Source organism: Heterodontus francisci, chromosome 38 (assembly GCF_036365525.1).
Source record: "Heterodontus francisci isolate sHetFra1 chromosome 38, sHetFra1.hap1, whole genome shotgun sequence".
In the NCBI taxonomy this organism is placed as follows: domain Eukaryota; kingdom Metazoa; phylum Chordata; class Chondrichthyes; order Heterodontiformes; family Heterodontidae; genus Heterodontus; species Heterodontus francisci.
Window position 1 is genome coordinate 37,098,132 of NC_090408.1, and position 12,614 is coordinate 37,110,745.

The 12,614-nt window shown below is 44.1% G+C and overlaps 1 protein-coding gene across 1 annotated transcript in view; it reads right to left on the reverse strand.

Moving 5' to 3' along the window:
• The window catches only part of LOC137352537 (kelch-like protein 25), a 47,883-nt gene that overhangs the window by 23,919 nt on the left and 11,350 nt on the right, over positions 1 to 12,614 (reverse strand). The gene's annotated exons all lie outside the window — the stretch shown is intronic.

Genomic DNA, 12,614 nt, shown 5'->3' on the forward strand with positions numbered 1-12,614 from the left:
AGTTTGAAAAGGGTGTGAAATTGCAACTGGCCAAGGTAGACTGTCTCCAGTTCTTTCTGCTCCTTTTCCTTCATGAAGGTGCTTGCTCATAAAGTCATAGTTATACAGCACAGAAACAGGCCCTTCGGCCCATCATGTCTGTGCCGGCCATCAAGGACCTAACTATTCTAGTCCCATTTTCCAGCACTTGGTCCGTAGTCTTGTATGCTATGGCCTTTCAAGTGCTCATTCTAAATACTTAAATGTTGCTAAGATTCCTGCCTCTACCACCATTTCAGGCAGTGTATTCCAGATTCCAACCACCCTCTGGGTGAAAAAGATTTCTTCAAATCCCCTCTAAACCTCCTGGTTACTGACCCCTCCGCTAAGGGAAAAGGTCTCTTCCTATCTAACCTATCAATGCCCTTCATAATTTTGTGTATCTCCATGCTAAGGTTTGGTTCCATGGTTATTGACACCAAGCCAAATGGCTATTCTCCATTCAAGCTGGGCAATATTGGCAGGTTTTGTTGTTAGACATGCATGTGGACAGCAGATATGGCAGAACAGACTAGCATAGGGTACGCAACACAACCAAATAACCTGCTAGGGCACCTTGTCTCAGTTTCCCTGAAGAATGGCTATAATGATACCTATCGAAACACACTTTAACATGTGTCAGCACCTTAAAGCAAAGTGGGAGGGAGAAAGATTACAAAAGTAAGCATCCCGAAAGTGAAAAATAAGAGAACCTTATATTCCTGTTGAAGGGTTCCATCTGAAACCTTAAACTGATCTTTCAGCCGCTGATGCATTTTCTGCCTTCCAGTCTGCCACATCTCTAACTTTGATCCAAACACAATCACGAAACAGAGCTGCAAGTAGGCTTCCCCCGAAAGGGGTTTCCTCTCCTCAAGAAAGGTCAGGGGTTAGCTTTTCAGCACAATGGAAAATGCTGATAGGGTATCTTCACTTCTCCACAAATTTCATAGAAATGAAAGACACTGAATTCCAGAGAGATCTGACTTTGGGAATAATTGGTTTTATGCTTGCCCCAAATTTGCATTAAATCCCTGTTTATTATTTAGCACAATCAGTAAGTTGTCTAATGTGATGACCGTTAAACAGCACAAAGGAATTGAATGCAAACACACTGGAGATTGCCCATCATGACTTTTCACTGCACACTGACAACATTTGTGTAAGGCTCAGAATGCAAGTGAGGACCTAGACATCTTTCACTTAATAGGAAATATTGCAGTAAGGCAGTACCTAATTCACACAGGCCTCAATACAGCCTGACATCAGCTTGATAATTAAACAGTCTGATTCTGGTCAAATGAAGGTTTGGATAGCTGCTCTGACTCTTCTTACACATACACATCCATGTTTAATGGAGTACATTGTCTCTGCCAATGTTCCTCTGGAGCTAGTGACTAGACAGCCCAACAAATATCCCACATTTGGTAGTTGTCTTGTGCAAGAGGTGACAGGAGATTGCAATTTTGTACATTTGCACTGTTGGTAAAGTCGGACTTCACAGTTTCCCTCGCTGGAACTCAATTTAAAAATCTACTTTTATTTACATAACACCTTGTCATTTTGTGGAAAGGTTTCAAAGTGCCTCACCCAATGAATCACTTTTTGAGGTACAGTGATTATTTAGGCAAATATCACAATAATTCTGCATCAGCAATATCTCAAAACAGCAGCGAGATGAATGTTATTTGAAGGATTTTGCTTTAAATCGTCCACACGAATGGTTAAACAGGGCCTTTTTTTTAATGATCTCATGAGGTGGGTGACACTGACAAGGCTGATATTTATTGCCATACACAAATTGCCTAAGATGGTGGTGTGCTTTGAACCACTAGTTCTTGTGATGGTGCTCCCACAATGTATTTTGACCTGGTGACTGAAGGAACAGTGAAATACAGTCAGGATGGTATTTCCATGCTCTTACTGATCTTATCCTTTACTGGTGGTAGAAACTGCAGAGCTGGGAGGTAATAGTGAAGCAAACTCAATAAGCTGCTGCAGTGCATCTGACAAGTAGTAAGTATAGCAGTGGTGATGTGCTGATGGGAGAGGGGTTGGGTATCAAGTCTCACCTAAAAGATAGCTCCAACAAGAGCTCTCCCTCAATTTGATTTTGGAACGCCAGCCCCCCAGATGATGAGCTGAAAGCCACAACCTTCTGACCCAAAGGCAAGTGTGCTGTCAACCAAGCCAAGCTGACAGTTCTCCGAGGAACTATGTGATGAATGCAGCCTGTCACGTGTATATTATGTTTTTGGCTTGAGCAATGTAGTGGGCTCATGACCAAAAATTCCAGGCTGAGGCTATGCCTAATGTCAACAAACTCATTTTATCTCCCTTTCCTGTTGGGGAAGTGATGGGTAGGAGGAAGCTTCTGCTTAATACCCAAGGTCAGGGTCTTGCAAGCATAGCCTCTACACAGTGAGCATCAGATCTTCACAAGCACATTCCTGCAATCTACTGATCTTTGGCACATCGCACATCAAAAATCACCAAATTTCTGGCTCAAAAGTAAATAGCTGCGTGAAAGCCAAAGCCAGACAAGAGTAAATCTTTGTTTCGTAAATTCTCAATATATCTGATGTACGAAAGATTAAATGTTTCTGTTCGAATACTTCACTGCATAATCTCATCCCAGCAACTTCCTCCCAAGGCCAGGCAAATTTTAGAACTCTGGTTCAGGCAAAAATATGCAGAGCGCACAATGCCAGAATTCAATTCTCTGCATGATTATACTTCACAGGAAGAAAGACTAGGGCTGGACAGTAAAAAAATTCCATCGAATTTTGCAATAGAAAAACAAGCATAAAAGGGTACAAAACTTCACAGTTAAATTGTGAGGCAGATGATACTAATAGGATTCACAAGCTCCTGTGGCTCTGCTTGATTGCCCCAACAGGCAGAGAGGAATTTTCTCTCTCAAAAATAGAGATTATTTTTTTAAAAGATATAAGTCTTGAGGGTTTGCAAGACCAGGAGGTGGGTAATTGATGCATGGGGCAGGTCTGATGACTCACGTCTTTCCGTGTCATTCTTTTCATGAGGGATTCATTAATGTTTGTCACATCCACCAGATTTGACCGTGAGAGCCAAACCCAATGGTGATGTCTCCTGTCAACTATACTCACCACTTCCAGGTGTCATGAAATGACAATGAGGAGTGAGAACCCTGGCTGGTTTTATCCCCACCCACCCACAGGTCTACGGTCATGGAGGTCAGTTGTGGCGTCCTCAATATATGTTGGTGGTAGATCAGTTGAATCCAGATCATGGATTGAACAGTGTGGTGGATTTACTCAGCCATTTCATCCAAATATAGATGGAAGTGCAGCCTTGTGTTATAATACTTTCTAAACTAATTCTCACTACCAATGCGAGTTGAGCTTCTTTGGATTTTTCTTACAACCATCTTGATCCCACTTCTTAAACATACTCTCAAAAATACCATGGTAATGAGCTAGTGGAGATAGGGAATAGTAATTGATTGGTCAGTCGATTGGCAATTGTGAAAGGTGGAGACCCAATGTGAAGTATTCTCCCCCCTCGCAGCCCAAACGGTAAGGTCTTCCCAATGCTGCTCCTTTGTTAAGACAGGAGATTGAGGGCCTCATCTGTAAACTGGCCAACGGTAGGCCTGACAATTTGTCACCCACCTTGGCAAGCACCCCCCACCCCACCACACACATGACTACCAGCTGGAGTTAAAATGTTGGCAAATAGGTTGCAAATGTGTGTCCTGGATCAACATATAATTGAATTGATCCAGGTAGAAAGACAAGTCAGAACACCAGTACAACAAGCTGCACTCATTCATGCCACTCAAGCACTACCACAGCAATGTTAATTACTGTAGCTTGTGACAGTAACTTAGAATGTATTCAACACAGGTTAATCCAGCAGCAATTCCAACATTAGTTACCAAGTTATTTACTGGCCCTTGCTGGGATACAGTTCCAAACACTGCACCTGCCCACTATTATCTTGGCAAAATGCGGGAGAGAGGGAGGAGCGCACGGCAGGAGGGGGAAGAGGAGAGAGAGGGAGGAGCACACGGCGGGAGCTGGGAGCGGAGAGAGAGAGAGGAGCATGGCGGGAGTAGAGAGAGAGAGGGGAGCGCGGCGGGAGCGGTGAGAGAGGAGCGGGACGGGAGCAACGAGAGAAAGAGAGGAGCACGGCAAGAGTGGCGAGAGAAAGAGAGTGAGGAGAGGAGCGGGAGCTCAGTGAGAGAGAGGAGCGTGGCGGGAGCAGCGAGAGAGAGAGGAGAGCACAGCTGGAGCGGTGACACAGGGAGAAGAGGAGCACTGGAGCACAGAGAGGAGCATGGCAGGAGCACTGCGGAAGCGGAGAGAGCGAGAGGAGCATGGCAGAAGCGGAGAGAGCGAGAGGAGCACGGCAGAAGCGGAGAGAGAGAGAGGAGCACGGCAGAAGCGGAGAGAGCGAGAGGAGCACGGCAGAAGCGGAGAGAGCGAGAGGAGCACGGCAGAAGCGGAGAGAGAGAGAGGAGCACGGCGGGAGCAGAGAGCGAGAGAGAGGCGCACGGCGGGAGCAGCAGGGGATAAACAGAATAAAAATCGAAATGTGACATCAGAGTGATGTCACAATCAACAGTGAGAGCAGGGAAACAGAGAGCCGCCGGGGTGAGTATACAGGTAACCTTTTAATTTAATTTAAATCAAACATAGCATCAAACTTCACAGGAAAGCCTGTAGATGATTGGTTTGGGAAGAAGCTACCTGTTTCATGAGTATCTGGTAAGTGATTAAGGACCATTCTAATCCTAACGTTTACTACTAGTTCCTTTACTATTTTAAACTTACAATATTAAAAAACGGAAAATAAAATAAGTAGTTAATTAAAACACATTAAGGATGGCAGGACAGGTGATGTGACACGGCTGCAGTATGTGGGAGTTCCTTGATGCCAGTGTGATCCAGTAAGTATCTGCAGCTCAAAGAGTTTCGGCTTAGTCATTGAACTGGAGTCCGAGCTGCAGAAACTGTGACACATCAGGGAGGGGGAAAGTTACCTGGACATTTTGTACCAGGAGGCGGTCACACCCCTTAGGATAGGGGTGATTTCATTAGTGATCAGAGACAGGAGAGTGTGGCTGCTGCTGAGGCATGTGAGGGGATCCAGAGTGCAGGAGCATCAGCCGTTGCGATTGTCCAACAGGTTTGAGGTTCTTTCAGCTTGTTTAGATGAGAGTTCGGGCACCAGGGTGGATGAGCATTCTGACCATGGCACCATGGTACAGGAAGCCATTCAAGTGGAGGGAGAAAAAAGGAATGTAGTGGTAGTAGGGGACAGTGTAGTTAGGGGGATTGACGCTGTTCTCTGCAGCAAAGAGCGAGAGTCCAAACGGCTGCGTTGCCTGCCCGGTGCCAGGGTGCGAGACATCTACTCAAGGCTGGAGAGGGAGGATCCAGTTGTCGTGGCCCATGTAGGTACCAATGACATAGGCAGGACAAGGAAAGAGGTTCTGCATTGTCAGTATGAGAAACTAGGTGACAAATTAAGAAGCAGAACCTCAAAGGTTTCTCTGGATTATTACCTGAGCCATGTGCAAATTGGCATGGGGCAAATAAGATTAGAGAAATTAATGTATGGCTCTAAGACTGGTGTGGTAGAAGTGGATTCTGGTTCGTGGGCACTGGCACCAGTACTGGGGGAAGTGGTGGCTGTACCTTTGGTATTGTCTACACCTGAATAGTGCTGGGGCCGGTGTTCTAGCGAGCTGCATAACTAGGGAAGTAGAGAGGGTTTTAAACTGAATAGTGGGGACAAGGGATCAAATTTGGGAAGATATGGTAAATCAAGGAGTAGAGACAAGGCGAGAGAAAAAGGTATTAATATGGGAAATGATAAACAGACTGTCAGGAATAAACAGAGTGTACAAATCTACAAGTAAATCAACAGATAAGGCTAGAGGTTACAAAAATAATAAAAAGGACAAAACTAAAGGCCCTGTACCTGAATGCACGCAGCATTTGAAACAAAACAGATGAACTGAGAGCGCAAATAGAAATAAATAAGTACGATCTGATAGTCATTACAGAGACATGGCTGCATGACGACATAGATTGGGTCCTGAATATTGAAGGGTCATGGCATTTAGGAAGGACAGGAAGCTAGGAAAAGGTGAAGGGGTAGCTCTGTTAATTAATGATGGTATTAGCACAATAGAGAGGGATGACCTAAGTTCAGGAGACCAGGATGTAGAAGCAGTTTGGATAGAGACGAGAAATCATAAAGGCAAGAAGTCTCTTGTGGGAGTGGTGTACAGGCCACCTAACATTGTATGTACTAGACCTGGTATTGTGCAACAAGATAGGATTAATTAATGACCTCATAGTTAAGGTGCCCCTAGGTAGCAGCGATCATAATATGATTGAATTTTACATTCCGTTGGAGGGAGAGAAGAGTGGGTCCAAGACTAGTATTTTAAACTTAAATAAGGACAATTATGAGGGCATGGAAGCAGAGCTAGCTAAAGTGAACTGGCAAATCAGGTTAAGTGATAGTTCAATAGAGATGCAGTGGCAGACATTTAAGGGGATATTTTAGAATACACAGAATAGATACATTTCAACGAGAAAGGAACATTCCAAGGTTGGGACCAGCCATCCATGATTAACTAAAACAGTAAAAGATAGTATCAAACTTAAAGAAAAAGCCTATAATTGCACAAAGATGGGAGGCAGGTCAGAAGATTGAACAGAATATATAAAAAAGCAAAGAATGACTAAAAGATTGATAAGGAAGGTAAAATTAGAATATGAGAGAAAGCTAACTAGAAATATAAAAACTAAGAGTTTCTATAGTTTAGTTTTAGTTTAGAGATACAGCACTGAAACAGGCCCTTCGGCCCACCGAGTCTGTGCCGACCATCAACAGCCCATTTATACTAATCCTACACTAATCCCATATTCCTACCACATCCCCACCTATCCCTATATTTCCCTACCACCTACCTATACTAGGGGCAATTTATAATAGCCAATTTACCTACCAACCTGCAAGTCTTTTGGCTTGTGGGAGGAAACCGGAGCACCCGGAGAAAACCCACGCAGACACATGGAGAACTTGTAAACACCACACAGGCATATAGATATATATTTTCAAAAGTTAACAAAATGAGCAATGATCCAATAGAAAGTGAGTCTGGGGAATTACTAATGGATAATAAGGAGAGGCAGATGAGTTGATCAGATATTTTGCATCGGTCTTCACTATTGAGGATACAAGTAACATCCTAGTATTAGCTGCAAGTCAGGGAGGAACTCAAGAAAATTCTAATCACCAGGGGAGTGGTACTGAACAAATTGTTGGAGCTGCGGGCTGACAAGTCCCCGGGTCCTGATGGATCTCATCCTAGGGTGTTAAATGAAGTGGCTAGTGAAATAGTTGATGCGTTAGTTTTAATTTTCCAAAATTCCCTAGATTTGGGGAAGGTTCCATTAGATTGGAAAATAGCCAATGTAACTCCTTTATTCAAAAAGGGAGGGAGAAAGAAAGCAGGAAATTACAGGCCAGTTAGCTTAACATCTGTCTTAGGGAATATGTTAGAAGCTATTATTAAAAATGTTACAGCAGGGTATTTAGAAAAATTCAATGTAATCAGTCAGTCAACATGGTTTTGTGAAAAGGAAAGAATGTTTAACCAATTTATTGGAATTCTTTGAGGGAGTTATATGTGCTGTGGATAAAGGGGAACCAATGGATGCATTGTACTTAGATTTCCAGAAGGCATTTGATAAGGTGCCACATCAAAGGTTATTACAGGGTGGCACAGTGGCGCAGTGGTTAGCACCGCAGCCTCACAGCTCCAGCGACCCGGGTTCAATTCTGGGTACTGCCTGTGTGGAGTTTGCAAGTTCTCCCTGTGTCTGCGTGGGTTTCCTCCGGGTGCTCCGGTTTCCTCCCACATGCCAAAGACTTGCAGGTTGATAGGAAAATTGGCCATTAGCAATTGCCCCTAGTATAGGTAGGTGGTAGGGAAATAAAGGGGGACAGGTGGGGATGTGGTAGGAATATGGAATTAGTGTAGGATTAGTATAAATGGGTGGTTGATGGTCGGCACAGACTCGGTGGGCCGAAGGGTCTGTTTCAGTGCTGTATCTCTAAATAAAAAAAATAAAATAAAATAAAAGCTTATGGTGTAGGGGGTAACATATTGGCATGGATAGAAGATTGGCTAGCTAACAGCAAACTTTCTTTAGCCTCCTTATCTCGAGAGACAATGGGTAAGCGCCTGGAAGTGGTCAGTGGTGTGTGGAGCAGCGCCTGGAGTGGCTATAAAGGCTAATTCTAGAGTGACAGGCTCTTCCACAGGTGCTGCAGAAAAATTTGTTTGTCGGGGCTGTTACACAGTTGGCTCTCCCCTTGCGCTTTTGTCTTTTTTCCTGCCAACTGCTAAGTCTCTTCGACTCGCCACACTTTAGCCCCGCCTTTATGACTGCCCGCCAGCTCTGGCGAACGCTGGCAACTGACTCCCACGACTTGTGATCAATGTCACAGGACTTCATGTCGCGTTTGCAGACGTCTTTGAAGCGGAGACATGGACGGCCGGTGTGTCTGATACCAGTGGCGAGCTCGCTGTACAATGTGTCTTTGGGGAGCCTGCCATCTTCCATGCGGCTCACATGGCCAAGCCATCTCAAGCGCCTCGAGGACTTCTGTGTTGGAGATACGGTCCTGCCACCTGATGCCAAGTATTCTCTGGAGGCAGCGAAGATGGAATGAATTGAGACGTCGCTCTTGGCTGACATACGTTGTCCAGGCCTCGCTGCTATAGAGCAAGGTACTGAGGACACAGGCTTGATACACTCGGACTTTTGTGTTCCGTGGCAGTGCGCCATTTTCCCACACTCGCTTGGCCAGTCTGGACATAGCAGTGGAAGCCTTTCCCATGCGCTTGTTGATTTCTGCATCTAGAGACAGGTTACTGGTGATAGTTGAGCCTAGGTAGGTGAACTCTTGAACCACTTCCAGAGCGTTGTCGCCAATATTGATGGATGGAGCATTTCTGACGTCCTGCCCCATGGTGTTCGTTTTCTTGAGGCTGATGGTTAGGCCAAATACATTGCAGGCAGCCGCAAACCTGTCGATGAGACTCTGCAGGCACTCTTCAGTGTGAGGAAACAGAGTAGGCATAAATGGGTCATTTTCTGGTTGGCAAGATGTAACGAATGGTGTGCCACAGGGATCAGTGTTGGGGCCTCAACTTTTTACAATTTATATAAATAACTTGGATGAAGGGACCAAAGGTATGGTTGCTAAATTTGCTGGTGACACAAAGATAGGTAGGAAAGTAACTTGAAGAGGACATAAGGGGGCTACAAAGGGATATAGATAGGTTACGTGAGTGGGCAAAGACGTGGCAAATGGACTATAATGTGGGAAAATGTGAAATTGTCCACTTTGGCAGGAAGAATAAAAAAACATTATCTAAATGGTGAGAGATTGCAAAGCTCTGAGATGCAGAGGGATCTGGGTGTCCTAGTGCAGGAATCGCAAATGTTTAGTATACAGGTACAGCATGTAATTAGGAAAGTTAATAGAATGTTATCATTTACTGCGAGGGGAATCGAATACAAAAGTAGGGAGGTTATGCTTCAGATATACAGGGCATTGGTGAGACCCCATCTGTGCACTGTGTACAGTACTGGTCTCCTTATTTAAAGGAAGGAGGTAAATGCGTTGGAGGCAGTTCAGAGAAGGTTTATACTAGGCTAATACCTGGAATGGCGGGCTGTCTTTTGAGGACAGATTGGACAGGCTAGGCTTGTATCCGCTGGCATTTAGAGGAGTAAGAGGCGACTTGATTGAAACATATAAGATCCTGAGGGGTCTTGACAGGGTGGATGTGGAAAGAATGTTGCCCCTTGAGGGAGAATCTAGAACTAGGGGTCACTGACAGAGATGAGGAGAAATTTTTTTCTCTCAGAGGGTCGTGAGTCTTTGGAATTCTCTTCCTCAAAAAGCAGTGGAAGCAGAGTCTTTGAATATTTTTAAGGCACAGTTAGATAGATTCTTGATAAGCAAAGGGGTGGAAGGTTATCGGGGATAGGTGGAACTGTGGAGTAATCAGTTCAGCCATGAACTTATTGAATGGCGGAGCAGGCTCGAAGGGCCGAGTGGCCTATTCCTGCTCCTAATTCGTATGTTGATATGTAAAACTTATAGCAAAGCATTTAAGTTAGTGATTAGACACCTGATAATATTCTGAATTCTATAGTGTCTTATCATACCACTCAAACATCTCAAAACACTTCACTTACAACTAAATGCATTGACTGCTTATGTAGACAAGCACAAGAACCATTTTGCAAAAAAAAAGGCAAGATCCCACAAGCAGCAGTGAGATAAATGACCAATTATTATGTTAGTTAAGGGAGGAACTTTGGCCTAAACAGTCAGAGAACTCCTGCTCTTCTCTGACTTGTGCTTTGGGATCTTTTACATCCCCTGGAACAGGCAGAGTCACATCATCTGACAGACAATGCAGCTTCTTCAGTTCTGCAGTAGTGTCAACTTGGATCATTTGCTCAATTCCTGGAGCCAGACTTGAACAGACACTGACTCAAAGTCTGACTTTGAGACAGCTGCTCCATTGAAGGACGATGCAGATGCCAGAAAGACTAGGAAATTTGGAAGCTTGTGGACACAAGGACCCAGCAGAATTGAGAAAATCAGAGGGGTGTTGCACATGGTCTAATTGGCTTCGAGACAAATAAGTCCAGGCTAGGGAGACTGCGTTTACTCTCACATTTTAGTGTACTGGTTGCCTCTGGAATCTTCACTGCCCACTTGCTTATTGAGCTATTATTGATGTTGTTACATAGGTCGGTCTCAGTGTTGTTTAATGGTCACAGCACCATGACCCAGTCAAAAAGTAGCCTTGAACACTCCTCCCAGACCTCTGGCAGAGCATGACAAGGAACAGCATGAATCTCTTTGTCATAAGTATCTTTGTACGTATTGTCATTTAGAGGTTAAATCTGGCCCTGACCTCTGTCTCCTGGTATTATATCTCAATTTCCTATCACATGACTGCAAATGGTTTTCTTAGCGAGTAAATAATATATAGTGAGGTAGAGAGACTGGGATCATCTCCATCTAGATAGCTGATCACCTTGAGGCAAAAGCAGGGAACATGGGATTGAGACACTGGGGGCCTCAAATGAGAAACTCATGTTCCATTTCCTAACATCCCTCATATTGATGTACACCTAATCCAGAAGGCGTTCAATTTTGCCTGAAGTTTTAATGATTCATAGAAATTAAAACATGGAGACAGGTCATTTGATCCAACTAGTTCATTGTCAGTGTTTACCCTCCAAATAAACAAATAGTCCTAATTACATTTATCCACCCTCTGCCCACATCCCTTCATCGCCCTATCCAATCTTCAACGTTGACATTGTTTCTGTTTCAATCATTAATGTTGGAAATGAATTACACAGCCTCAGAAATCTTGTGTTTGTAAAGAGGTATAACTTGCTTTTTGTTCTAAATCTCTTTACATTTAATCTTGGTCCCTGGTTCTTGACCCCTCAACTACTGCAAACAGTGCGCTTCCACCTGTCCTGTCTCATCCATTCATAGTTTTACACACTTCTATGGCCTTGTAATCTATGTTGTCTGAACAAAAAAAGGCATGTAGGAAACAAAAATCAGAGAACCTTGGTATCAGCCACTCGATAATATTACAATGATAATTGATAGTTTTGTCAACCCTCCTATTTAGTAAATAAGCATTGGACACACAGAAAGATTATTTCCAGCTTGCTTCAGTTCATTACAACACAGATTCCAACATTATTCGCCAATGGGCCTGCTAGGAGGAGTTTTTTTAATATAATTGATCTGGCAATAAAAAATTCTCAAGGTCAGGGTCCCAAAACACTGCACCAGCCCTGGATGTTGGCCAGTGAAAGAGCCGGCCTGGGGCTATAGCTGCACATAGCATTTGTGGAATATTCTGGCATGCTCCAGCTCTCATTGGAAATAACCTATTTCATCAAGAACTGGGACAAAGCTTCATTGTGTTTGCAAGCTCTTTTCTCGGCAACATTACCAAGGTACTGCAGAGTAAATGTACCTGCTGTACCTATTCCAACATAGCCTTGATAGCCAAGTAATCCGAGATGCATGCTGCAAGGGAATGTCTCATTATGTGCTACAAACTTTTGTCCCCCTCTGACTCAGCTGTTTCCTGCCCTAAACAGCTGAGCCAAGCAAACAACAAGAGCAACATGCATTCACCACCTTCTCAAGGGCAATTAGGGATGGGCAACAAATGCTGGCCTTGCCCTCAATGCCCACTCCCCATGAAATAATTTTTTTTTAACTGCCTTTAAATGTAGTAAAACATTCCAAGGCACTTCACAGGAGCATTACCAAACAAAATTGGACACTGAGCCACAGAAGATGATATTAGGACAGATGGCCAAAAGAGGTAGGTTTTAGGGAGCGTCTTAAAGGAGGAGAGGGGGATAGCGAGGCGGAGAGGTTTAGACAGGGAATTACAGAGCTTAGGGCCCAGGCTGTATTCTCGCACCCACACTCTTTGGGATTTTCTTCTCCCTGCTGCT